We start from the raw sequence: 26,918 nt of genomic DNA, 5'->3' as shown, positions 1-26,918 counted from the left end.
TATTGAACAAACTTCCAATTAAATATTGAGATTTTGTTCTGCTGATTCCAATATGTACTCTATGAGGTAGAAATATGGACATTACGCAAAAGCAATGAAAAAATTGGAGGCTTTCGAAACGTGGGTATGGAGAAAAAGGAGAGAATTGGCTAGGTTGAACGGAAAACGAATGAGAAGGTGTTAGAAATATTAGCAGTAAGGGAGAAAAGAAGAATTTTGGATGTAATTAAGAGGAGGAAGAGGAAGTGGTTGGGACATTGGCTGAGGAGAAACTATATCATGCGGGACGTGCTAGAGGGTATGGTGGAAGGAAACAAAAGGAGGAGACGAAGAAGACTGTAGTTGAAGGAAGGTATTAAAACAGGAAATTGCTACGTCAAGACGAAGAGACTAGCTGAGAACCACCGTACATCGAAGCTTTTCAGTTGCAGCAAGTGACTTGCCAATAATGGCAGAATAGATGATGATGATTATGATGATGATGATGATAAGTCTAGCAATATTGTCCAAAAAAGAGAAAGAAAAATTAAAATAATAATGATTATAATCAAACTTCTTGATATTTAAGAATAGTTTGAGTGAAAATTGAAAACAACTCAACGGTCTATGTCTTTTGTGCCTTGCGGTCACATGCACTAAGTTTTTGTCAATGTCATGAAAATCTTATTTCGATATTAATTTTAAGAGTACAACGGATGCTTGAGCCTCGGAGCCATGTAGTTGGCCTCGGAACCTATGGTGTGCTGAATTACTGATATTCAATACTATATTTCTCTTCAGTTTTTGAAGAAAAACACCACTAGTATGTTTTGAAAGGAAATTAAATATCTAGTTTAACGTCCCACGATTATGCACCGAAGCTAAGGGAGACGGTGATGATGAGAAATGAATGAAATGGTGAAATGAAGAAAGTAGGAGGAAAATTGGAAAACCCGAGAAAAACCCACGCACACGGTGTTTGTCCAACAAAAAAAAACACTCACATGGAGCAAGATGACATTTGTGTATGGCTCGAAAACGAGTAATAACTACAGAAAACGCGAACCGATTCAGGAAACGATATACTGTACCTGCATGCCACAAGAGCAGATCGACTCACAGGGATTGCATATACTACTGGGAACACATTCACTCCAGCGGCATTTTTAATGAAGCCAAGAAGTTCAAGTGAAAGATGTAATGATTTTTCCCCTTCCTTTTTACATGCTATAAAAAGTTCAAGTAGTATCGGTACTTGTGCAAGACTCTTGCGCAAGAGTCTTGGTCTTGGTCTTGCAGGTAGGTCTTGGTGTTGGTCTTGGTCTTGGTCTTGATCTTGTAGGTATGGTCTTGGTGTTGGTCTTGGTCTTGATCTTGTAGGTATGGTCTTGGTCTTGCACCCCTTGGTCTTGGTCTTGGTCTTGCATCGGGATTCCTGGTCTTGGTCTTGGTCTTGCATGCAAGACTATTACAAAAACTGTAAGACCAACACTTTTGCGCTCATCGTGAGGTCGAGTGAGCGCAATGTCGAAATGATGTGATCGTGTGAGCGTGATGACGAAAGGATGTGAGCGTGAGGTCGAGTGAGAGTGATGTCGAAACGATGTTGTGAGCATGAGTTCTAGTGAGCGTTATGTCAAAATGATGTTATGAGCGTGAGTTTGAGTGAGATTGGTCGAAAGTGGGCACCTTTGGTTAGAATCTTACGCGTAGTTTTTCAAACAAAAAAAAAAATAAATAAATAAAAGCTTAAAATGTATGCTCTACGATTACCGGGCCATCTATTCAGATGAAACTGACGCTGAAATATACCCTCTTACTAGTTAGTCTATTTTACTTAACTAAAATACAGGGTGACCCAAAAGTAGGTATACAGACATAATCGATCAAGTATGACATTTTAATTTATTAAGATAATGAATTTATTTTCTTCGGTCTGTTCGGAGCTTCAGGTATGAGTGGAAAGAAAATAAGAACAAATAATGAAGAAACGAAGTTAAGCTGTATAGATAACAATACGTAAATTATATAAAATGTCATAAACCGATCAGTACGGGACTGAATACCTACTTTTGGGCCACCCTGTATTGTTTAAAAATGAGACATTATGTCAAAGCGATAGGCAACATCAAGTTGAAACAAATTACATGCTCAAGGCTAAATTCTCATACATAATTCCAGAACAACAAAATTTTATACTATAACGTATATCATCTATTGCCAGTAAGTAGTAACGGTGACACATGAAATCCTAACTGTGACACACATACTCCTAATGGTGACACACGAACTCCTAACGGTGTAACATATGCTCCTAATAGTGACAAATAATCCTAACGATGACACAAATACTCCTAAAGATGACTCATACTCAAAATGGTGACACAAATACTCCTAACGATGACAGATGTATCCCTAACGGTGACACACATACTCCTAACCGTGACACATATATTCCTAACGATGACGGTTGCACACATACTTCTAATGGTGACACACGGATTCCTAACGGTCACACATATGGTTTTAACGGTGATACATATGCCTGCAATGGTGATACATATAGTTCTAACGGTGACACACATACTCCTAGCAACGACACATATACTAATAACGGTGACTTACATACTCCTAACGGTGACACGCATATTTCTAACGGTGACACACGTACTCCTAATGTTCACACACATACTATTGATCACTGTTAATTAAAAAAAAAACAGACAGACTTTAATGAAAATTAATTACGAACATGGGTCTTACCTTATTGCCTATTTAGCAGCCACGTGTTTTTATTTCTGAAGTTCACATTTTAACATATTGCTTTATTAACACTTTGAATTTCTGTGCGCTCTTCCTCCAATTCATACACTATATATATATGTCACTCAACACAATATTACTTTATATAAATTAAATCAAATGGTCTACATGCACAATTTAATGTGATACACGATGACAACGAAATCTTGAATAATTTTGCATTTGAACAAACAGTACATACCTATATCTTCATTTTATATACGGATTGATCTTACCTTCTGCAAGGATATCAAGCTTTTAAGAAAACAAATTTATTTGTGTGACTCTGACAGAATAAAAGGAGGGAGACATATCATTTCTAAGAAATTCTGAGGATACAAAAAAAGAACACGCACTTGTGATTCATGGTTCCATCAGCAGTGCATGGAGTTCTTGACCTGTCTTTGACATGAGATATCCACTTTCGCTGGACACATGCTAGTCCCAGTCACATGTGAATAGAATCCACAATTAACTATCAGAATTTATAATTCTTCTTTATTCACAACCTTTTGCATATATTTTCTCTACGTCACAATTCACAGTCCTTATATATATATATATATATATATATATATATATATATATATATATATATATATATATATATATATATATATATATATATATTACGCCATCTCTGTTGTTTTTTAACCATTGATTTATATGAAGAATTTTCTGTTTGAAACAAACTCGTAATTTTAATGATGTAATTTTACTTATTTCATCTCCAAGTGTAATTAGCTGTTCCTATTTGTTTCAAAATGAATTTTTTCACTACATAGTCCAACCTCTCTTAATGGACAAACTTTCTTGTCCTGGCACAAATACAGGGCAAGTCAAAATGATGGTCCCGATTTCAGAAATATTGAGTTGAGTTGATAAGTTTATTCTGTGATACTATCTAATAAACATATGTTATTGTGAAACGTGTTCTCAGAAAGGTAAACTGTGAATTTTTCCTCAAACATATCACAAGTGTTCTTTGTGGGCACCTCGCCTAATACGGCATACATCAACAGGGGCGTAAATAAGGACCCTGCAGACCCCGCATTGCAGGGGGGTCCAAGTCATCAAGGGGCCCCCAAATCGCGAAGTGGGACATAGAGAGGGGCCTCACTCTACGCTGTGTGAGGGGAGGCTCCCAAGCCTTTAGTTACGCTGATGTAACATCAAGCCGATAGTCTTATCTGCTGCCAAACCTTTTCCAGCATCTTGCCGTCAATATTAGTAATTCACTTCATGCTCGCTGCTGACTCTTAGCGCTAGAAAGTGGAAATACTGAGTGGAAACTAAATTTTGAATGTTTACCTTTCGAAGCACAAGTCTCACAAGAACATATGTCTTTTTTTTTTTTTTTTTTTTTTTTAGATTTTACAGAATAAATTTTTGAAATCAGGTCCATCATTTTGACTTGTCCTGTGTATGTATTTTTACAGAAGAAAAATCCTCCCTTTTACGGATATCTTTAGCTACGGACATCTACAGTCTTTTTTTTTAACCCCCAACGTTTCAGTAATGGGCATAAATTATTGTCATCTCACATGTATTTAGCACAGAAAATACATTATAGAATTTAAACATAAATCTTCAATTGATTCTTTCATCTTATTTAGCAGCGCCAAGCAAGGGCGCCGATCCTGGGGGGGGGGGGGGACCGAGCTCATGAGAAATTTGTAACGCCGTGTATTAAGAGAACTTAAGGATGAGTTTAACGAATTTCTTAGGACAAGAAATGAAATAATAGAAATCAATTTCTTTGGATAGTTTGGACATCACACCACAAGCTATCAGGACTCGAAATGATCTTAATTACAAAAAAAAAAAAAAAAAAAAAAAAAAAAAATGCAATTGTAATGGCACAGTAACCTAACCATTATGTCTATCCCGTATCGTAAATAGACGTAATACTCACTGTCTAATTCAGCTTTAATGATCTCGTAACGTTGACTTTTCACTTATCAGTTTTTAGTTCAAACCTTCCGAATCAACTCTGCGTACCCAATGAGCACGGCTGTTTTCCGGGATCCGAACGTTTCCTGGTTGTAGCGAAGAGCGTAGTTCAAGCATTCTAATGAAATTCCTTATTCCGTTATTTCCTTATAGGAAAACATCCTATAACTCTGGTGAAATTCCTACGTTCTCTGTTCTTATTTCCTTAAACCATATTTTACAACAGCCAAAATAAAATTTCCAAAATAAGGGGTTTGCATAAATGATTCGTTTGTTTTGCAAAGGCTATATTTTTCAAAAGTATAGACACATAAAAGATATATGAAGAGAACCGCAAACTCACCAAGTTCATACACTCTCTACAAATGTGCAATATGTACCCCTTTGGTGACGCTACCCACATCCAGACGATACTCGAGCTAAATTCCATACATTTTTGTAGCATAATCCTGTCAATTGTTTGCACTGCAGCACTGATGCGTTCTTTGAGCTCGACTGAGGATTGCGGTAGTCGGGGTACGTAAACAAGGTCCTTAACATACGCCCACAGGAAGAAGAAGCAGGGCGTTAAATCTAGGGATGGCCACAAAGTTCCGGTTCTCGAAGATCCGGTTTTCAGAACCGGTTCTGGAACCGGTTCCAGATCTGGATCTGAAAACCCGGTTCCAGAACAGAATCTTAGGAACCGGTTCCAGACCTGGATCCGAAAGCCCTCAAAGACCCGTAAAGGAGGCACAAAGTTCACCTTCAAAACAAAAGGACCATGCGTTTGTGCCCTCCCCGCCCAGACCCGCTTGTGCCCCCAGAAAAAATTTTTTGGTCCACCAGTGGGTGTTTAGCCAAATGAGTTGGCCAGTTTGCCTGTTTAGTCAATGAGTTTGCCAGTTACCCAGTTTATTTAGCCAAATGAGACAAGCAGCCGCCGCCTGGGCGCCTGCCTGTCGCTTCCACCATTTCATCTAGCACATTGTTCACAGCCTGCCAGGAGCTCGGGTTTAGCATAGGGATGATCACAAAGTTTCGGTTCCACGAGGAACCGGTTCTTGGAAATCTGGTTTTCAGAACCGGTTCCAGACCTGGATCCGAAGAACCGGTTCCAGACCTTGATCCGAAAAACCGGTTCCAGACCTGGATCCGAAAAACCTGTTCCGGAACCGGATCTTCTAGAACCGGGTCCGTTCAGACCCGAAAACCGGTTCCACCAGGAACCGGTTCTGGCCATCCCTAGTTAAATCAGGTGATCTGGGAGGCCAGGGGAACAAAAGCTAGGCCAATCTCACCAATACGCCCAATCCAGTGATGATGTGCCAATAAGAGGGTGCCCCGTCTTGTGTCCCCTCGATGCTGCCCTCTGGAATACACATATAAATTTGGCAAGTTGTGGTTCTTCTCATATATCTTTCATATGTGTACGTGTAATACTTCGAAAACATACCCTTTTCAAAACGAATGTATCATTTTGTATCATTTATGCTAACGCTATATATGCTTGAATTTTGGGTACTTTACAGTGATTTGCTTACGTGATTTTTCATCTATTAAAATCACTTGTAATCGGAGCATTGAATCGGAACATCAAAGCATGCGTGCTATAAACTATGATGAAATTGCTCCCCAGTTTGAAAACTTCCGGATGTATTAACCACGTACAACAGAGATAACATTGAGGGGAAAACCTGAGGAGAGATTTTCCTTTCCTGTTTGAATTAGACAGGTTAGTTACAAGAATACTTCCAGGAAACAAACTTTCCCGTTTCAAAGGATTCGTATTTCTCTACTGTCTTGTGAGAAAATAGAGGAACTCTATTCACTACTAATTAAAGACAGGAAAGTGTGACGTTGATATTTAACCGCATTATTACCAATTTATGGAGTTTGATACTTCTGCATCTAGGTACTCATTACTCAATCAGCATTACTGTCTACTATCTGCAAACATCAGCAGATTCTATCATTAACGACCGGATCGATTTGTAATGAAAAAAAAAAACGATAACGTTATCGCTTAAATGATAAACCAAGAGTGTACCTGCCTCATGGAACAACTGACCTTGAACTGACTGTTTCAGAGATAAACAAACCATTCCTTCGTAGATGTGCAACCTGATTGGTCGGTCATCCGTCCAACATCTTATCACCAGAGAAACATATGTTATCGAAGTTTTGTGTACAGTCCAAAATTATAGTCGCATGTTTATAAATATGTTCTTGCAGGAATATAATTTGAAAACGAATTCGCGCGGTATTTCTTATAATGTTAGTATGTATATAATCAGCAAAGACATGTATGAGGCAAATTTCATATCAAAAGAGCAGTAAATAAGAACAATAAAACGAAAATAAAACTTTCTTGTCCATTTAGTAACATTTTGTTTTACTCATTCTAATTTTCGTATTTATAATTCTTTTCTTATGAAATTTACCACAAATATATATTTCCCGATTATACACATAGTATCAGCATTAAAAGTACAATGCAAAATCATAATCATATTATATTCTTACAAGAAGACAGTTATAGATATGCGACAATCATTTTAGACATGAGCGTAGCATAGGCCTCAGCTGTGTGCCTTAAAGGCATCAATCTAGTTTTAGAATATGAACATGATTCTATACCAAACAATGCCTGGAAAGCACAATTTAATTCTGTGCCGCAATGACTAATTCTTCTAATAGACAGTGTTTCAGAAAAGAATGGCCTGATTTTAAAAGTCCATATATATTGTTTATCACAATATATACCACAAAAATTGAATAATTTACAAAATACTCACAAAATCTTCAAGTTTTAGCTACGCTGTTACAAATGCCCTATGTGTCCACCAGCAGTAGCACGAACAACATCTAGACGATTGCTGAATTCGTTATAAACTTTACACAATGTATCTGCGTTTACAGCAGTTATGGCGGCTGTTATTCTGTTCTTCACTTCTTCCATGTCACGAAGTAAAGGGATGAACACACTATCCTTCACATATCCTTACAAGAAATGCTGCTTCATCACTGAAAATTACCCGTGGTTAAAAATGTATCGCCTTCCATGTCCTCTAGCAGAGCATTACAAAAGTCAACCCGTTTCCTTGCACTTGCACTAATTGCAGTCTCTATGGTTTCTAGACCAAACGACGCCTCAACACTCGCCAAACAGTCGTATGAGCAGGCATTGCCAGTTCTCTACTTGCGCGGCGATTAGACTTTCGCGGTCTTCGCTCAAACGTTTGCCGAATTGTTTCCACTATTTCATTGGAAGTGCGAGGCCGACCTGGACTCTTACATTGCACAAGCATCCTGTCGTCTCTTCACATTGGCGATATCAACGACGAATGATTTTGGGTGCAGGTGGATCAATGGCAAAACGATACCGAAAAGCACGCTGAACCGAAATCACTGACTCGGTGTTTGCAAACTGCAGCACACAAAACGCCTTTTGTTGAACAGACGCCGTCTTACTTCTGACTGACTCTGACTGCAAATTGAGAAGAAGCATTGACTGACATCTAACAGGAATTTTCTGAAACTCTAGGACACGCCTATTCAAACAACACTAATTTCCTTGCCGGCACGTCCTATGTTCCGTAATTATTGCCGTCCAAAATCAGGTCATTTTTTTTAAACACCGTGTATTTAAGAAATATGAACAGATTGATCTTTAGTGCTATCCTATATACTAACAACTCACTTTATGGAACCCTCACCACATCACAATTATTATATTTTCATTATAAAAAGATAATATAAGGTTATATGTCTCTATGAAGTATTAGCTAAGCTTCAGCAAGTGGACTTGAGCATTAATGCTGTCACGGATGTGTACAATCTATCTTAAAATTGATTTTAACTTAATTGTGAAAGACTTTCATTCTAAAAATAACTGTCGTATAAAACGTACAGTTGTAGGTCTTTTGGATAACATAAAACTTATTGGAAATTGTAAAATTTTGCGACACATTCATTGGGAAAGCCTGTATTAACATACCAAAAGCATCATGATTCCGTTCAATTTATTGATATATGCTTTCTTTAATTTCTGTTGTACACGTTTCTACTACAGGATTGAATTTACACATGAAAGTGAGATTACCTCTTACAAAATGTATTCAACGTGTTCTGTCCGTGTTGCCGTGTGCATGTTGGCAGAGTCTCCCAAGCTATATAAACACAGAGCAATATCTCAGATGTGATTCGTGCACACGCATCCTATGTTCGTTGCTCCAAATGATCCATACCTCTAATATTTTCGCCATATACCTTTGCCTTTAGGTGACCCTACGGTAAAAGTCGAATGGTGATAAATCAGGTGATCAGACAGGCCATTCCACTGGCTCACGTCGACCAATCCATCGATCAGGAAATTGTTCGTGTAAATTTGTTTAAATCTCGAATTCGACTTCTTTTCACGATCATTATATGTCGTATTTAGGGGGGCTTCCGAGCTTAAGCCCCCCCGAAATCTTACTCACTATAGTAAAATAAATGAAATATCTTGCAGAATATATATATAAATTTAGTTTCCAGGAAATAAGAATAGGTTGGTGCGTAGAATATTGCGAGTAATAAAAGAGGTCTCTAGCGTTCACAAAAGCTCTCCATTGACTTCTGTTCTTAGCCAACTGGATCCGGTTTGTACTTTGTATTCCTATTTCTGCGAGATCCATTTAATATTGTCCTCCCATCTACGCCTAGGTCTTCCTAATGGTCGTTTTCCAATTTAATTTCCAGTCAAAATTACATTACCTGCTCACCTGAGCCTCCCAGACTTGATGTACCCTAGTAATGCTTCGTAAACGGTATAAATTATGTAGTTTCTCGTTATGAAGTTAGTTCCGCCATTCCAAATTCACGTTCCTCTTGGGTCCGAATAATTGTCTCAGGATCTTGTTCTCAAATACTTTCAGCCTGTGTTCTCTCAGAGTAAGTGACCATGTTTCGCAACTATACAGCACAACAGGCATGATTATCGTTTTATATACATATTTTAAGCTTCAAATTTCTCGACAGAATTCGCGACGTCAGGAGATTTTGAACTGAATAATAACATGAATTTGCTGTTTCCCTCGTGCATATGGTTTTGGTCTGGTAACATTGATTCTAGATATTTGAAAGTAAATAAAACATGCCTTACTTTAAGGAAGTTTGAGAAATGCTATTCTTTGCTATTAAATAGGATTGCCATTCGTCCCGGAAAATCCGGGACCGTCATGGAGTCGAGATCTGCGTCCTGGCGTCCCGAAAACATTTCTCGGGACGCTTAAATGTCCCGGATTTTAGCGAAGAAGAAAGGAAGAGAATATTATAGTTTGCTTTTTTTCACAGGATTAGGTATATAATTATTCTCTTCAGCTTCTGAGTATGGCAATTCAAAAGTTTAAAAAAAAGTCATGCTGACGTAAGCATAATACATGCGAGTTATTGAGTTGTTAGTTTGTTAAAAATAACAGAAATAAACTAAAAATTCAACGAAAGAAGTTCTTTGAAGATAACAAACGCCGCCAGAATATATTTCCAATGAATTAACCATTTAAAAAATTCAAAACGAACAGACAAAACATGTAAAAGGAAATAGCATACCTTGAATGAGTTAAAACAGATTGAAAGCTACGAAACATAACAAATCCTGAGAAATTAAAAAAAAAATGCTTACAAGGGGCAGGGGGTAAATCATCTGCTTACGTTTGCTTAACAAGGGAGGAGAAGGTCTATGACTAATAAAAATGCGATCACGTGATACTTGAACAACTCTTTCTAATAGAAGAAAGTAAATTAGTATATCATACTTGTTTTCATTTTAAGCATTTCAAAGATTCTGGTAATTTAGTAACGTCTTGAATTTTAATTTTTCAAAATATGACAACCAGTGGCGTATTTACGATTTTGTTTCGGGGAGTGCTTTGCTAACTTTATTCCTGGAAATGTGAAAATTTTGCAAGTTATTTCATTTAATTTAATATAGAAAATAAAATTTCGCGAGAGACTTCAGCCCGGAAGGTCCCCCTTAAATACGCCACTGATGATCACCATACTACTACTAAAGAAATCATCTTACCCGTTTGCAACAATTCTAACAAGATTTTCCTTCTTTATGCACTCGCATTTTGCTCACACATACTATATAATCGTACATACGTATGTTTATTGCTTAAACAGAGTAAATAAGGTGATTTTTACCTGGCGTTGTGATAAGTCTGTGCTGAAGGATTATGAGAACATGGATATGCAGTAAACGGGATCTTCGTGACGTAAAATGAGAAACATTAAAATAATGTCACTCGGCTTATTATGTAACAGAAAAGTATGATGAAAACGTGTCGCTGAATTTTATTTTTGCTGCAAGGAAAGTTGTTCTGGATTCGTTCGACGGTTAGTTAGGACAACAACAAGTATGTCATTAAGATCAGAAAAAAGAAGGAAAGAAAAAATACTGTAATTAATGAGTAGACGCGCTTCCTCTTTCTATTTTAGTTAATTACTCACACTGTATAAAATAGTTCCAGTAAAATTCTGTTGTTAAATCAAAAGTCATACGTGAGATCTAGTTGATTGTAATAAGGTAATAAAGGTTATCAGTAAAATTTACGAGGCAATATTAACAATTAGCCTGTGATTTCATTGTTATTCAATTATATTCAAGAGTGACACAAGAGATTTGGTTAATTCTAAGCTAGTATTGTCAATAAAATTTACAAGCCAATGTTGAGAATTAGCCTGTGATTTCATTGTTGTTATTATAATCAAGAATGACACAAGAGATTTGGTTAATTCTTAGCTAATAAAGATTGTCAATAAAAATTTACGAGGCAATATTAACAATTAGCCTGTGACTTCATTGTTATTCAATTATAATCAAGAGTAACACAAAAGATTTCGTTAATTCTAAGCTAATTCTAATCGGTACTGTAGCCCTCGATTTTTAATATGAATTTCTGTTGCTGTAATAAGTGAGTGAACTTACCAAGTCTAGTTGCTGTCGACTTTTTTTTAGTAGAAAACTATGCTGATCATGTGAAATAACTGAACAAACATGGGAATATATCATTATCTGAATAATAAACTATAATATTTTTAAGATTGCAGAGATTATTGCTATGAACAGATAAGAAAGAAACTAAGTCAATACCTGTATGGATAACAATAAGTAAATGATATAAAATGTCATGATCGATCAGTACGGGACTGTATACCTACTTTTGGGCCACCCCGTATAATAGCAATAAGAGTTATGTAATACGATATATCAAGCACTAGAATTTCCCTTTGAATGAACTGAGGTATAGAGTCTATATAATAGCGATATGAGTGACGTAGTAAGACATATCGACCACTAGAATTTTTCGTTTAAAAGAACTTATATATATATATATATATATATATATATATATATATATATATATATATATATATATATATATGCGATATGAGTGATGTAGTACGACATATCGACCACTAGAATTTTTCGTTTGAAAGAACTTTTATATATATATATGCGATATGAGTGATGTAGTACGATATATCGAACACTAGAATTTCCCGTTTGAAAGAACTGAGGTGTGTATATATAATAGCAATATGAGTGATGTAGTAGGATATATCGACCACTAGAATTTCCCGTTTGAAAGAACTGAGGTATATAATAGTGATATGAGTAACATAGTACAAATAGCACTAGAAAGATATATCAATGTAGGTACTACGCACTCATATCGCTATTATATACCTCAGATCTTTCAAACGGGAAATTCTAGTGGTCAATATATTGATCATCAGGTCTAAGGTGGATAGATATTTAATTAATTGTGAGAAATCTTTCATAATATATGGTGGGACTTTGTCAGATTTTGGAGAGATGCATGGCTTTAATCGTTTAACAGGACTTACGACTTCTTCAAGTTTAACACGAGTAGCAGCAGATCGGAGTGAACCAGGATATTGTTGAAGATATTGTACGAAAACAAGTTAGCTTTTTCCCTACCTTCAGGATAACTCAGGTTCAACGTCGTGAGTATAGCCTTGAGACTAAATAATGTTATTTATTTGTTTAATGTTTTCTTTCTTTCTTTTTTATGCTGAGTATTTTTTGTATGAACAGTAAGTGTGTATTTCGTCCTTGAGGAAAATATGAACGAAGATAAAGTGAATTGCGGTCATAACACTGAACCTTGCGGAACTCCAACAATTAGCATGAGAAAAACTCGTAGACAAATCGACAACCAACTTCGAGAAAGTGTAATTACATGTTTAGCTAAATGATTATTTCGTTGTACTTATAAGCACCCAAACCTTTTCTCTGCGTAAATAATTACGTCAAGGATTTCTCACACTGATTATTATTATTATTATTATTATTATTATTATTATTATTATTATTATTATTATTATTATTATTATTGAGGGGAAACGTCTCTTTCAAAACCAACGTTGAAACTGACATGCAAAAAATAACGTTAAAATAGAAGATATCCAAGTTCCTTTCATTTAAAATACTGCGTTATTCGGAAAATTGCAACAACAAGTATGCCACGTGTGTGTGTTATTAAAATGTATGCCACAGACTCACTTGATGATTCATATACGAAAACGGCTACAATTTCAGAATTGTATATGACCTTTAACCATGATAAATCAGTTTTGGCTTGAAGTGCTGGAGTCAGACCCTCAACCTTCACAGCATAAAATAAAATAGATACTGAGTGTCTTTTTAAGGATACGCTATTTGTATACTGACTTACAACACATTGAAACTACTTCAGGACTGTGAAGAATAAATTACCATTTCCTACACACATTCGGTGGATGACATGTCAGGCTACCATGGCCAGTAGGAAAACATCCTCCGATAAGACAAGTACATTCCTGGATACATGTGATCTGACATTGCTCTACTGAAATTTGGTGTTCAAAATTGTCTGAAGATGAAAGAGCTTCTAGCGTAGCGTCATTGGTGAAGTTACCTACAATGAGTAGCAGCTGGCATCGGGTGTTTACGCAAAAACGTCCCACATCTCACATGTCGTTCGACCGCTGGAACTTTAGACAATGCACGCTGACAGATTGCGCTTACACAATAGTATCTAAGCTGATGTGTCTCTCACTAAAGGACTTGAAACCGAACAGGAATAACAAAAGTTATTGTTGTAAATAAGCAAATTGAAAAATCAGTTGAAAAGGTATGGAATCAAGATTCAAAACCTTGACGTTTCTCTAGAATAAGTCAAGAAAAGAGCTAAATATGTTGAGTCGAACTGTTGAGTGGGAACTGATTGCTGAGGTCAGTTATCGTGAAGTGATGATCCTGCAGAATGCGTTGCAGAACAAGGTTCACAAGATCTTCTGTCACGAGAGATAGCCGCCCACTCCACAACTCAGCAGCCTGTTCTCACAGATTTCCCGATTCCTGTTGCATGAAATTGTCATAGCACACCTGGGTTTCAAGAAATTGTGTGCCAGGTGGATGCCGAGGCAAATGACACTGATTCTACTCTCAGGCGGCGGACTCTTACAACATTGGAATAGAAAAGTTGATCCCGCGGTATGACTAGTGCCTGAATTGTTGAAAAGTGGTATCACCTGTGTTGTATCTTGGTAATAAATGTTTCAAAGTTACTGTGTCGTTGTGAATATATTGAAGAGTACTGTCACCTGTGTTATATCTTGGTAATAAATGTTTCAAGATCGTTTTGTCTTTGTGTTTACCACCCTGTGGAAACTTATTTTCTTTGCACGCCTCGTACAAGAACTGAGTATTATACAGATATTAATGTGGACGCGATAATTAATATAAAGCAGATCGCTATATCACACTAACTTTTTATAGTATCTAAAACCCACAAATGTTTTCTACGAAGTAAAGCACCATAAACAAACAGAAAAAAGTTTTGACCATTCACTGGTATTTAATAAGAATTAGGAAGTGTTCTTCTCCGTTATACATTCGCGGGTTGTTACACTTTTAACATAGGAAAGATCGTGCTTCCGCGTCTTCTCCTTGAATGACGATAAGTTTACTTTCACCGAAAAAAAGAAAGAAAAATCTCTGCCGGGCCAAATACTTAATAGTACTTGAATAAAATTTCCGTTTATGATTGTATCACCAAACACGAAATGTTGGGCAAAAATTAGAACATATCTAAGCACACTATGCAAACGAAGGTTTTTATTCTTTTAATTTCAAATTATCATCAATTTGTCCTTTACCAATTTCTTTTTTAGTAAAGACTAAACATCCTATGTTTACAAATCTCAAGGTGAAGCATTTGTTTGTATCCCGTCAAAAAAGACGATATTACAAGATTCTACACTTGCTCCCAACACTAGTGCTGGCTGTAAACAACTTCAGACGTCAGCTATGAAGAAGAAATGGTCAACCATCGTTAACGATCGTCAAATAACGAAGGTCAACGAAGCCAGCCGATATTTCAGGATAAATGAAGATAACACATCGCAGAAAGCATCAATCTCCACCAATTATGATAGTCACTTCCACTGTCTAAGACGCTTGGTCTCTGAGAGCTCCTTTATCCTTACCACTCTCTAGATCGCCTAGTCTCTGAGAGCTTCTTTATCCTTACCACTTTCTAGGACACCAGGTCTCTGAGAGTTTCTTTATCCTTACCAGTTTCTAGGACGCCAGGTCTCTGAGAGTTTCTTTATCCTTAGCACTCTCTAGGGCGCCTGGTCTCTGAGAGGTCCTTTTGCTAGGACGATTGGTTTCTGCAAAACTCTCACCACTCTCTAGGACGCCCGGTCTCTAAGTTTTATCCCCTTTTCTAGGAAGCTTAGTCTTTGAGAGGTATCTATACACACTACTTTGTCGCAAAGGATCCTCTCACCTTAGGACGCATGCTCTTTGGGTTCCCACAAACTCACCAGCAAACCACCAAATATCCTAGAGAAACTTACATTTGAACTGTAATTATTATTACTATTGTATAAGAAGAAACGTTTATAATAAAAGGTGATTGTAAAAGTCCAAAAATCCCCGTGCACTACTTTTTGCTCGAACCTAAGAAGCCAGAATTTTACATGTTTTTCAGTTTCGTACAAGCTGCAAGACCCATTTATAGGGTCTGCAAAAGACGACACATCCGGCTAAAAAATGACGTCTGATAACCGTAAATATCCTTGATGAATAAAATGATGTTAAGCAAAGCAGATCAATTGTTGAAACAATACGAAAGATCTATTTGTACTTGTATTCCTATTACAAAACGATTAAGGTATAAATTATTGCATTGCCTTCCATGAAAGAAAAAAACCCATTATGTAATGCGGTAGTGATTATGGTAGTAAATGTACCATAAAACTGAGAAAGAGCAACTTGAAAAGTGGAAAAACATTTCAACATTAACAATTCTTTATTCTCTTCTTTCCCCATTGTCTTTCTTCTTCTTCTTCTTCTTTTTCATAAAATACACAGAAACGTGTTTAACTTTCATAATAAACATGGTATTGTCTAACAAATTGTAGAGTGGTTAACTATCACAGAGCATCTGTAGATTTTAATAGCTTCCAATTTGAGAACAGAAGGAAGTGGTTTTTCGTTAGGTCTCTTTTCACCGTTCACTGTTATTACTTTGAAGCAACGAGACAGGAGAAAGTGATCGTGAAACAATTGAATTCGAAATCTCACTGGATTTATTATATGTTTCATGGCCACAAACAGATGGCCTTCTAACTACTTGACTTACGTTCAGGTCCTTAATTTCGAGCATTTTGTCACGTAGATGACACGTGGTTAATAGCAGCCACATGAGTTTCAAGTGGCATATTTCGCAGCGGAAAATCCGGGACCGTCATGGAATCGAGATCTGCGTCCCGAAAATATTTCTCGGGATGCTTAAATGTCCGGGATTTCAGCGAAGAAGAAAGGCAGGGAATATTATAGTTTGCGTTTTTCACAGGATTAGGTATATAATTATTATCTTCAACTTCTGAGAGTGGCAATTCAAAAGTTAAAAAAAAAAAAAAAAAAAAAAAAAAAAAAGAACATGTAAAACATGGACTTAAGTTCACGATTTAATAACTTTCACATGGAACGAAGCATTCTTTCATTGGGTCAGGGACAAAACGCCATACTCTGTTGCAATCTTGCTTCTGAAATATTTTAATCAATAATACCTGACTGATATTTTTGGTAATTTTCCTCTGACTATTCAAGAAGAAAAATATATTGTTTTAATTAATAAAACTGAACATACAACAATGGGAAACATCATCATACTTTGAATCAGCTAAAAACAGACTCTGAAGGCCACGAAACACAACAGACCCTGAGAAATTAAAAAGAAATGCTTACCGGGGGTTAAATCATCTGCTTAGTTTGTTTAACTAGGGAGGGGAATGTCTTTAAAATGACTAAAAATATGATTACGTAATATTTCAACAACTCTATCTAATGGAAGAAAGTAAATTAGTATATAACGCTTCTTTTCATTTTAAGCATCTCTAAGATTCTCGTAATTTAGTGGCGTCCCGGAGTTTCATATTTGAAAAATGGCAACCCTAGCCGCGTATAGACTGCCACCCTACGAAGCTAATGCTTAAGAATTACACGGATCTTTTACCTAAAATCATACTAAAGCAGCGAAAATCTACATCGGAGTAATTAGTAATACTAGTCAAATTTGGTTATTAGTTTCATAAGAGTAATTAGTTTCTGATGTCATGTTCGAAAATATTCAGGAAGAAGTCAAATTTACAGCAGAGCCATTGACGACTTCTACACAGTAGGATCTGATAAAGTAGAAGGGGAGTCCCATCAAGTTACCTGACTGAAAACGAGCTAAAACATATTTTTGCTGTATCTCTCCATAGGTTTAATTAGACCTACCAAATAAAGGATTCCAATTATATGTATGTGTTCAAAATCATCAGAACTTTTATTAACCATAATGATTTCCACCTCAAACCTCTGCAACAGTTTCAAATGGCTGTAGAAAACAGATGTCTAATGTTTCGGTGAATTTACGGAACTTAAATGACATTCATGCAACATGTCCGTTGAAATATATGTAAATTTTTCGGTGAAATGCCTAGAACTTGAGGTTAAGTATATGTAATTATTCCTGTAAAATTACTATAAAATTTCCAGTGAAATATTTAAAAGTTCAGGTGAAATTCATGGAATTATCCTGGTGAAATTACTGCAAATTTTCCGCTTAAATATCTGAAAATGAACTGAAATTCATGGAAATATTCCAGTGTAATCACTATAATTTTCCGATGAAATGTCTAAATCTCAGGCGAAATTTCTGAAATAATCCGGTGAAATTACTGCAAACTTTCCGTTGAAAATGTGGCAATTCCGATTGCCAGATATTTCACGAGAAACTATACGTACACTGGCCTAGAAGCCATTCCGTTTATTGCTTCCGGACCAAATTTGGAACTAACCTTTTTTTATAAGAATTTCCAGAATTACTTTACAAATCTTTTTCCTAGCCCCAAAATAAGGGTAGTTTACTACTATTATATTTCTGTGCTTTGTTCATCCGTTTGTTTTTCCTTTTTTCTCTCTCTCTCTCTCCCTTTGATATGCCTTATTACTACGGCATTTTAACAAGAAACCAGCGAATATAAACTAACAAATATAATATTAGAAAGAAAATTTTGTATTAACAGAATCCTACAAGGAAGGGTCCTCGCAATTATACAGGGAGTTACAAAAGTTTGTCACAAAATTTTGAGAATATATTCCTCATATCAAAATAAGAAATAAAGTTCATATGGATCTCAGGCCGGAAGTGCATACTTTTGTAGTTATATATTGCCGAAAACGTGAAAAAAATGAACTTTAAAGGTTAATAGTTCCACTACTGTAAGACCGATCGTACACGGAGAAAAATGCATAATCCAGTCGGCATGTAAATGCTGTTTTTACCAGGTTACGCGCGTCACCACATTAAGTAATGTTGTTTCATCCGTAGTACGATCTACACCACCGTCCAGCGAAAATTTTGTATTGTGGGACCACCATTTTAAATCTAGAATTAACGCCATACCCATTCCGACGGTGGTAACTTACGTATATAATGTTGTTACCACATCCCTACGGCTGTCCCCTCTTGATTCTTTCTAAATCTGTGACTCCCTACGTAACGAGAGGAGTAATAGTTTTTAACACGAAATCCATCATGTGAATAAAATTATCCAATCACAGCGAGTCTAGTTCGACACCGAACTCCAGACTTGGCATGGTGTTCCCACCTGCTGTACTTTTATACATGAAATTACATTACTTAAGGAGCGCACTCGCGTAAATACGATGTATCCACATAGAAATCCTAGTCCTTTTTTTTTTCTCAGTGTAGTCGGGTCAATACATCACTGAGAAACTAGTATGTGAACTATCCAAATATACATCTTTCAGAACCATCAGTACTTGCACAATCATTTTTAGAGAGGCTGTTTGGAAATACTTGATCACTCTCCACCTACCTCTCTGAAAATTAGTGTTCAAGTGCTGAAGCATTCTTAAACATGGATATTTGGATAGTTCACATACGGGGTCCTCAGTGATGTCTTGACCCAACTACGATAGGTCCCATAGTAGTGGAGCTATGAACTTATAAATTTAACTTATTTCACATTTTCGGCACCCTGTAACTCCGAAACTATCCACTTTTGAGCACAGGTCCATATGAACTTTTTTTTCTTATTTGGTGTGAGGAAATCTGTTCTCAAAACATTGTGATACATTTTTGCAACACCCTGTATATAAGAAAGAAAAGAAGAGGAAAATCTTCCCCAGGTGCTCCTGCACTTAAAAAAAAAACTGTCGCTGGAAATATCTGAATGTAAATACAGTCTTTGTAAATCAAAGAAAAGATTTGAATGCGGAATTCTTTTCTTATGTTATGCGTGACTATACAAACTGGAATACCTTTCGGACATCCATATATTTACGGTTTGTTTCATTTAATAAATTATGTAACACATACTTTGTATAAGTAACTAATTACCTCTCAGAATGTGTTGTTTTATTATAAAAAGAACTGTTTTGTTTTTGTTTTTTTTTTTTTCATTAAAATTTCATTTATTTGTTAACGTTTACAACTTTCTGTAAAAGTTGTAAAGCCTACTTATGTAATGCCTGATGTAAATCGAAATAAATCGTAACAACCATGACTAAATTCAACTAGAGTTGATTTATTGCAAACAAATAAAGAAATGCATGCCATTATTGCATATATGTTAGATGCATCCTTCTCAGATAGAGTTGCCAAGTCTCCGGTATTTTAACGGACGTTCTTTTTATTTATTTATTTATTTATTTATTTATTTGGTCTGTACGATCTAAAAACCAGACTTTAAATGTCCGGTAATTTTTCCTCTTACTAGGATTATTCTCTGTTATAACACACATATACACAATTAAATATTCTGGTTCCAGTTCGTTTAAAATTACTTAAATAACCACCAAAACTTACCACGATAATTATTTCAATAAATTAAACTATTTTTGTTTCTTTTAAACTTTGTATTTCCTAATACTTATCATTCATTTCGCATAAATTAAACATACACTTCCATTAACTATGGCTTCCTCACTTATTATATCTTTAAGGCCTACCGCTCACTGGCAACATTTTGTCGGGCAACTATCTTGTTGCTCTGGCTAAATGCATTGAGTCTTATGGGAGTCCGCTCACTGGGGCGACGGCGACAGAAAAGTTGCCGAGGTGTCGCCAAGCAGGGCGACAGCAGGGCAACAGCTCGGCGACGGAACAGTTGCGCAATATCTAAAAATGCATTGAGTCTTATGGGAGTCCGCTCACTCAGGCGACAACGACAGAAAAGTTGCCGAGGTACCGCCAAGTAGAAAGGTAAAAAATAAATGTTTTCTACAAGTTTTTTCACGTAACAGTTCGTTCCGTGTGTAGCGCGTGAAAAGAAGTGTTCGCAAGGGAATCTAACACATTCTTTGATTAGTGACTAGCATGTCTTTAATTAGTGATAAAGACTATGAAAAATTAATTGAGGAAATAGAGAAACGCCCAGCGTTAAAGAAGAAATATATATAAAGCAGAAATTGTTGAAGGAAGTGTGTTTTGCTGTTGTGAAAAACTAGAATGACCTTTCCAGCCAAGAAAAAAACAATACAGGTAGGTACACTCATGTCCAAAATTACTGTCGCGTGTCTATAAATATGTTTTTTTTGTAGGAATAAAATTTGATAACGAATTCGCCCGGTATTTCTTATAATGTTAGTATGTGTATAATCAGCAAAGACATGTATGTGGAAAATTTCATGTCAAAAGAGTAAGAACAATAAAACGAAAATAAAACTTTATTGTTCATTTAGCAACATTTTGTTTTACTCTTTCTAATTTTCGTATTTATAATTCTTTTCCTAGGTAATTTACCACAAATATACATTTCCCGATTATACACATAGTACCAGTATTAAAAGTACCCTGCAAAATCATTATCAAATTATATTCTTACAAGAAGACAGTTATAGATATGCGACAATCAATTTGGACATGAGCGTACATTAATCGATAATGACATATCGCTGTCATACTACACACTACTACTTTCATTATTTCCCACAACTAAAAGAATAAACATAAAATTATCATTATCAATTTTCTTTCCATTCCAAATGTAAAAAAGAAGAAACTGTACAGTATAAAAGTACCCGATTTTAAAACGTGAAGAATACGCAGGAAGAACGAAGAAAGCCAATTTTTATTTTATGGCTATACGTAGACCATCTGAGAGTACAGTTACGGTACAGTGTTGTCGGATTGCCGCTTTTGTTAGTTTCGTTCTGTTAGTTATTTACAGTCGTTTTATATTTTCGTTATTATTATCGTTATCTTTTGATTCGAATAATTTTTCCCGTTCGTATTAGCATACATAATGCTGTTATTTTTGTCACTCATTGACGCTCAAGGACGTCATTTAGGGGGGCAGGAGGGAGCAATTGCCCCCAAGAGTTTGAGAAATTTATATATAAATACTCGAATATATTGTCTATTAATATATTAGTACAAAACGTGAAAGTCTTATGTCGGTAGTGCTCTTGCCCCCCTCAAGCGAAGTTTGAAATGACACCCCTGTTGCCGCTACCTTCCAAAATTTGACAGCATTGGAGTAATTATATAATTTGCTGGGGTGCCATGGCACGTTACTTCTAAAAATTGCAAGAACATTTTAGATCTTGTTATAATAATGTTATATATGTCGTCTGAGTCCATCCGCCGTCCTCATTGTTAATCTTTTCAAATTATTTAGTTCCGCATTGTTAGTTCCACTCATAACTTTTTGAATTTATACACCTTTAACATGCCCGAAAACCTGTGCACGGTAATTCCGAGTGTGAATTGATAAAAAAAAAAAAAAAAAGAACTTCATGCAAATGGTAAAGGTGCCCACGATAGGGTACATGTCTAATAGACCATTCGTACTAATTGAGGACGCTCAATCCACCCAATTTTGAGATTATTTTTCTCGAGACCCCAGAGAGAGAGATGTTAAGAAAATAGTTCTATTGGATTGAGCGTCTTGAAATTAGTAGAAAAGGAGGACTTTGAAATTTATCCAAGCAGGTCTTATTTCATTTATTTATATTTAAATTTATTTATTTAACCATTGGAATGGGCTATAGTTTTTTTAAATGCCCGAAACCAGCGATTATATGAACTGTTCCGGTTGCCGATTATGTAAATTGTGATATCAAATGCTCGGCAACTTTTCTGTTGCCGTCGCCAGTGAGCGAGGGTATGGCAACAAAACTGTTTTGTCTCCGTAAAGTTGCTGACTGCAGGCGACAGCGACGAGATAGTTGCGCAACTATTTTGTCGCCAGTGAGCGGTAGGCCTAAGAGCATAGATAAAACAAGTTTAAACAAGTCTGTGCATAACATTTGTTATCATAAGATACGGACTATTATCCTCGTTGCCCTGAAACTAAATATACACAAAACATTATCGTTGCACTGTTTTGTTCAGATTGTTCTTTAATTACGTAGAATGGAGATTTAGTTGAATCTGGATTCTAAAATGAATCACATTTGACAAACGGCTGGTCCGGCCAATAAGCAATTCCTTTTCGCAACGAATTTGTTGTTCCGTCATAGTGATGTTATCTTTTGCAATGTGATCAGTGTTGCCACAGTCCTAGCTCTGAAGTGGGCTGAAAAATAGTACCAAATTAAAACAAAAAGGACTGAATTCATTATTTTATACCATCGGAGATAAAAGTGTCGGGGAACGTGGGGGAACGCCGTCTTCCCACTTTCAGAAAAATATATGTAGCGTACCCCACTTCTAAAAAAATTACAATGGGCAAGGTTAGGCACGCGGGACGGCGTGACGTCATACATCCCCTACTTTTTCAGATCCACTTTTATTCCTGAGTGTAATACATGACTCTATAACATGCAAGTAACAGAGGTAAAGTTCTATAACACTCCCTCCCCCTTTTCCAAGGGTTTAAATCAAGAAAGTTTTTTTTAAATAATTTTTTAAAAACATCCAAATAGGACGACTAAAATTTCTACCACACTGCTTCTTTCTTGTTTCCTTCATGCACGGCGCAGATCCGCTCATCTAACGTTATTTGTTTTCCCGTATAGTTCGAATTACGAATTTTCTATACAAAGTTCGTAGCGTTATGCGGTGCAACGTCACAGAAATGAGTGTTTAACAGCATTTTTTAAGAGCCCAACACACAGTATGAGTAACGTGAGATGTAGGAAAAGTCTTATTGGCACTTTTGAAAATGTGACAAGTATTTGTTAAATGGTGCTGAATTGGGTACAATTCTACCAACTTTCTCACAAAAGGGGCTGAAAATGCCTGCGTGGTACCAACGGCCCGATGAATGACAAAAAGGGCTGAATTTGGTACAATTGTACCAAGTGTGGCAACACTGAATGTGATAGTAATACCAATGACACAATTATATTACCAATTATTTGCTTTTCCGCTTTTAAATACGATATATTATTAATGGTAGACTACAAAATTTACATGAGACGACCCAACCAAAACTGGTGTAAGTAGGTTTAATAAATGCTTCAAAAGTGTTATTAAATTCGAACCCCGAATCGCTAAATTTTTATGTGAAGTAACCACTTGGTCAGGTTGTTCACATTCTTCACGAGCGATGATGTCATAATCTTAAGGATCTTCACTACAGCGAAATTAAACTACCGCTAATTTTAGAGATTTTTCTGTAATATCTTGAAAACAAATAAAAATATTCGAGAAGCAGAAACGTAGTGAACTAGACAATACAATTTTGCATGTGATACCGTTATCACAACTAATTTTTGTGCTTTCGATTTGCAACTGTAGATAGATTTAGCTTTTTTTTTTTTTTTTTTTTTTTTGCGGGTTCTGTAAATAGCGGCATACTAAAAGCAGATAGGTGAATTGTGGTAAAGGTATCACATGCAAAATCATATTGTCTAATTCACTATGTTTCTGCTTTTCGAATATTTTTATTTGTTTTGAAGATATTACAGAAAAACTCTAAAATTAGCAGTCATTTAATTTCATTGTAGTGAAGACCCTTAAGAGTACTGCAGAAGGGTGTACGGTATTTCCATTTTCAAAAGTTAGCGACCCTATTCTCAGATGAGGTGATAAAAGTAGAATTGTCTCACACTTGTGATACCAGTAGCGGATCTACAACATGAAAACTGGGGTACAATCAGAACCCAGACTAGGTATAGGTATATCAAGAGTTTACTATGAATTTTCAAAAATATGTAAAATAATAACTTATTTTTCTCACTCAAAAAACTGCGGAGCCTAGGCCACCCGGCCCAGGGTTAGATCTGCCACTGAATGATACAGGGAAGAGATAGCAATAGGAATATATGCTACAAATAGGAACACAAAATTGAAACTGGATACAGTTGGCTAAGGACAGCAGTCAATGGAGAGAGGTTTTTGTTAACGCACCATTGAACCTCTGGGTTCCATAGGCCATAGGTTAGTTATGTCATTATTGCATGCAAAGCCTCATCATTGTGACTGATTTTGAAAAACTTAAAGGTAAGGATCTTTAAGATATTATTACATGTTTTTTGCTTTAATTTAGAATGGTTCAAGTATGTCTTCAAATCTTCTAACCTTAACTCATTTCCTTGCGTCATACAATCATGGAATTCTCCACACCGACATAAGTCCGGTGTGACACAATACAATAATTCATTGCTACTTTCACATATTTCTGAATCTTTATCTTTATCTCTCTCTCTCTCTCTCCAACTTTGTGATATTAAGGAGGATGACTGAAAAAGTACACATTTACAAGCATGCAGGATAGATGTAATTTCTATATTAGGAAGGCCGAACATAAACACAACTGCTGTAGTAAAAGAAGCACAAACAATACAAAAGAAAGAATATAAAGAAACAGAATACACAATATGTGTGAGCTACCTAACTTCGTGATAGCATTCCTTATTCCGTGAGGGTGTGTACCTAATTTCGTGATACGGTAGTGTACTCACGTTATATTAATTATCACCGTCTGTATCACTCATTTGTCATTGCACATATGCTGCACATGCAAATGATTATGTCAGCTGAAGTAAAACTCTGGCTCCTTTTATGAAACCACCGTAAACAGGAGCAGCACTGTATCCAGGGGCTACAATTCTTTCCCGAACTGTAGCGCTCGTTACTACTAGCGCTCAACTCATCATTTTGCTTACCTGACAATTGTTCCTTTTAGCTGGAGAATCTCGTTGCACTGTAGTTACATTTACCGTCGACTTGTGGACTGATCAGGAAGATGAACTGTTGCCTTCATATCTCGTCGAGGTTTTCTGCTAGAAACAGTATTGTTTTTGTCATGCAGAATTAAATTCGGTACAGAGAGAAGACTATCCATCCGTGATGTAGAACTACTGATCTAAGCGAGTGATTCATCCTTAGCGCATACAGATCTAGTTGCGTCCAGGGAGAAATCGAGATGTCTTGAGGTTATTATAAGTGCTTTACTAGATACTATGTCAGGATTCGGAGGAAATATTTCCGTTTTAGTGAAACCAGATATGATATTATTTACGGAAAATGCTTTAATGAAGGAAAAGTTGAAGAGAGAGTGAAACAAAACGACTATGAGCCATTCTGAAACAAAATTTATAAGAATATGATGCAATTTGATAAGCGTTTATTGCTTTACAGTTGCATTACTTCTTCAAGATTTCACACAAAATGACAACCAGAGTATTTTTAGAGCAAATGTTTGTAACAAAAGCTACACAATAACACCGTACATAGACACAAAATATTTGGGCTTTGAAGGTCAGTTGACTGAGAACCGCTTTCTACCCTGTGCACCAACTAACATCATGAGTGACGTCCGCACGGTATCAGTTGCCACTGGAAAACCTTTTCACTACTTGTCGGTATTTCTACCCTCTCTTGAGCACCGCTGTAACTCTATCTATAATACATACCTTTCTCTATGAAGAATAATTTGTCTCGTATCACGAAATAAGGTATATCACGAAGTTAGGTAGGTTTACCCTGTATATATTCAAATTTAATTCAAATGTACCGGCAGTTATTGGTGCACCCGCCGTCAGACAATCCTGGATCCGACGATTGTCTGACGGTGGGTGCACCAATAACTGCCGGTACATTTGAATTAAATTTGAATTTTTAAAATGCCTTTAGGGATCTGTGGTGTGAATGACGAATACTGTTTTGCTTGTGAATCCTTTTCCTTCAACTTTCAGAAAATCGACATAAACTATTGCTTTTGCAAAAACTACGCTTTCTTTTAAGCCCGAAATGGAAACGCGATTGCAAAAGTTCAGGAAATTGTGGCTATTTTTACCGCTAGTTTCGTATTTTAGATAATGTATATTTACCACGAAGGTGCATCGGTGCACTCCCCCTAAATCCGGCCCTGTATATATGTTATGAGTGGGGCAGGAGGTGAAAGTCTGGTCTACCTGGCCTTTATTGTATCCTGCCTGCACTTTCTGTCACATTCCCCGGGTAGCCGAAAGTCTACTGTATCATATGTTGTATAAGAGTACTCCCCATACATTTCCTTTTATTCATGCACAAATAGATATTTTAAATACCCCAACAGGAAGTCGCGGTCGGAAAGAGGGATTGCCGCCGTCGACGGTGGCGAGCCACCGGAGGCAGCCGGCACACGTCCGCGGCTGCACGACGATCTACTTGTTCAAAGTTGCCGACCTTTGC

General features: G+C 36.4%; 1 protein-coding gene across 3 annotated transcripts in view; it reads right to left on the bottom strand.

Moving 5' to 3' along the window:
- LOC145684283 (multicopper oxidase 3-like) overlaps positions 1-26,918 on the bottom strand; it is a 128,369-nt gene that overhangs the window by 96,636 nt on the left and 4,815 nt on the right. Inside the window, exon 1 of one of the 3 annotated variants that reach the window (XM_081756429.1) lies at positions 7,512-8,051. The exons of 1 other annotated variant lie outside the window; for it this stretch is intronic. The gene's annotated coding sequence lies outside the window, so the exon portion shown is untranslated. Of the gene's footprint in view, positions 1-2,742; positions 2,932-7,511; positions 8,052-26,918 lie in introns of those variants that run through there. One more of the 3 variants, XM_081756430.1, reaches the window with a different exon arrangement.

The sequence above is a fragment of the Thermobia domestica genome, chromosome 4 (genome assembly GCF_964235325.1).
Source record: "Thermobia domestica chromosome 4, izTheDome1.hap1.1, whole genome shotgun sequence".
Lineage (NCBI taxonomy): Eukaryota > Metazoa > Arthropoda > Insecta > Zygentoma > Lepismatidae > Thermobia > Thermobia domestica.
The sequence above is the reverse complement of the archived record's forward strand: the minus strand, read 5'-3'. Positions and strand labels throughout refer to the sequence as shown.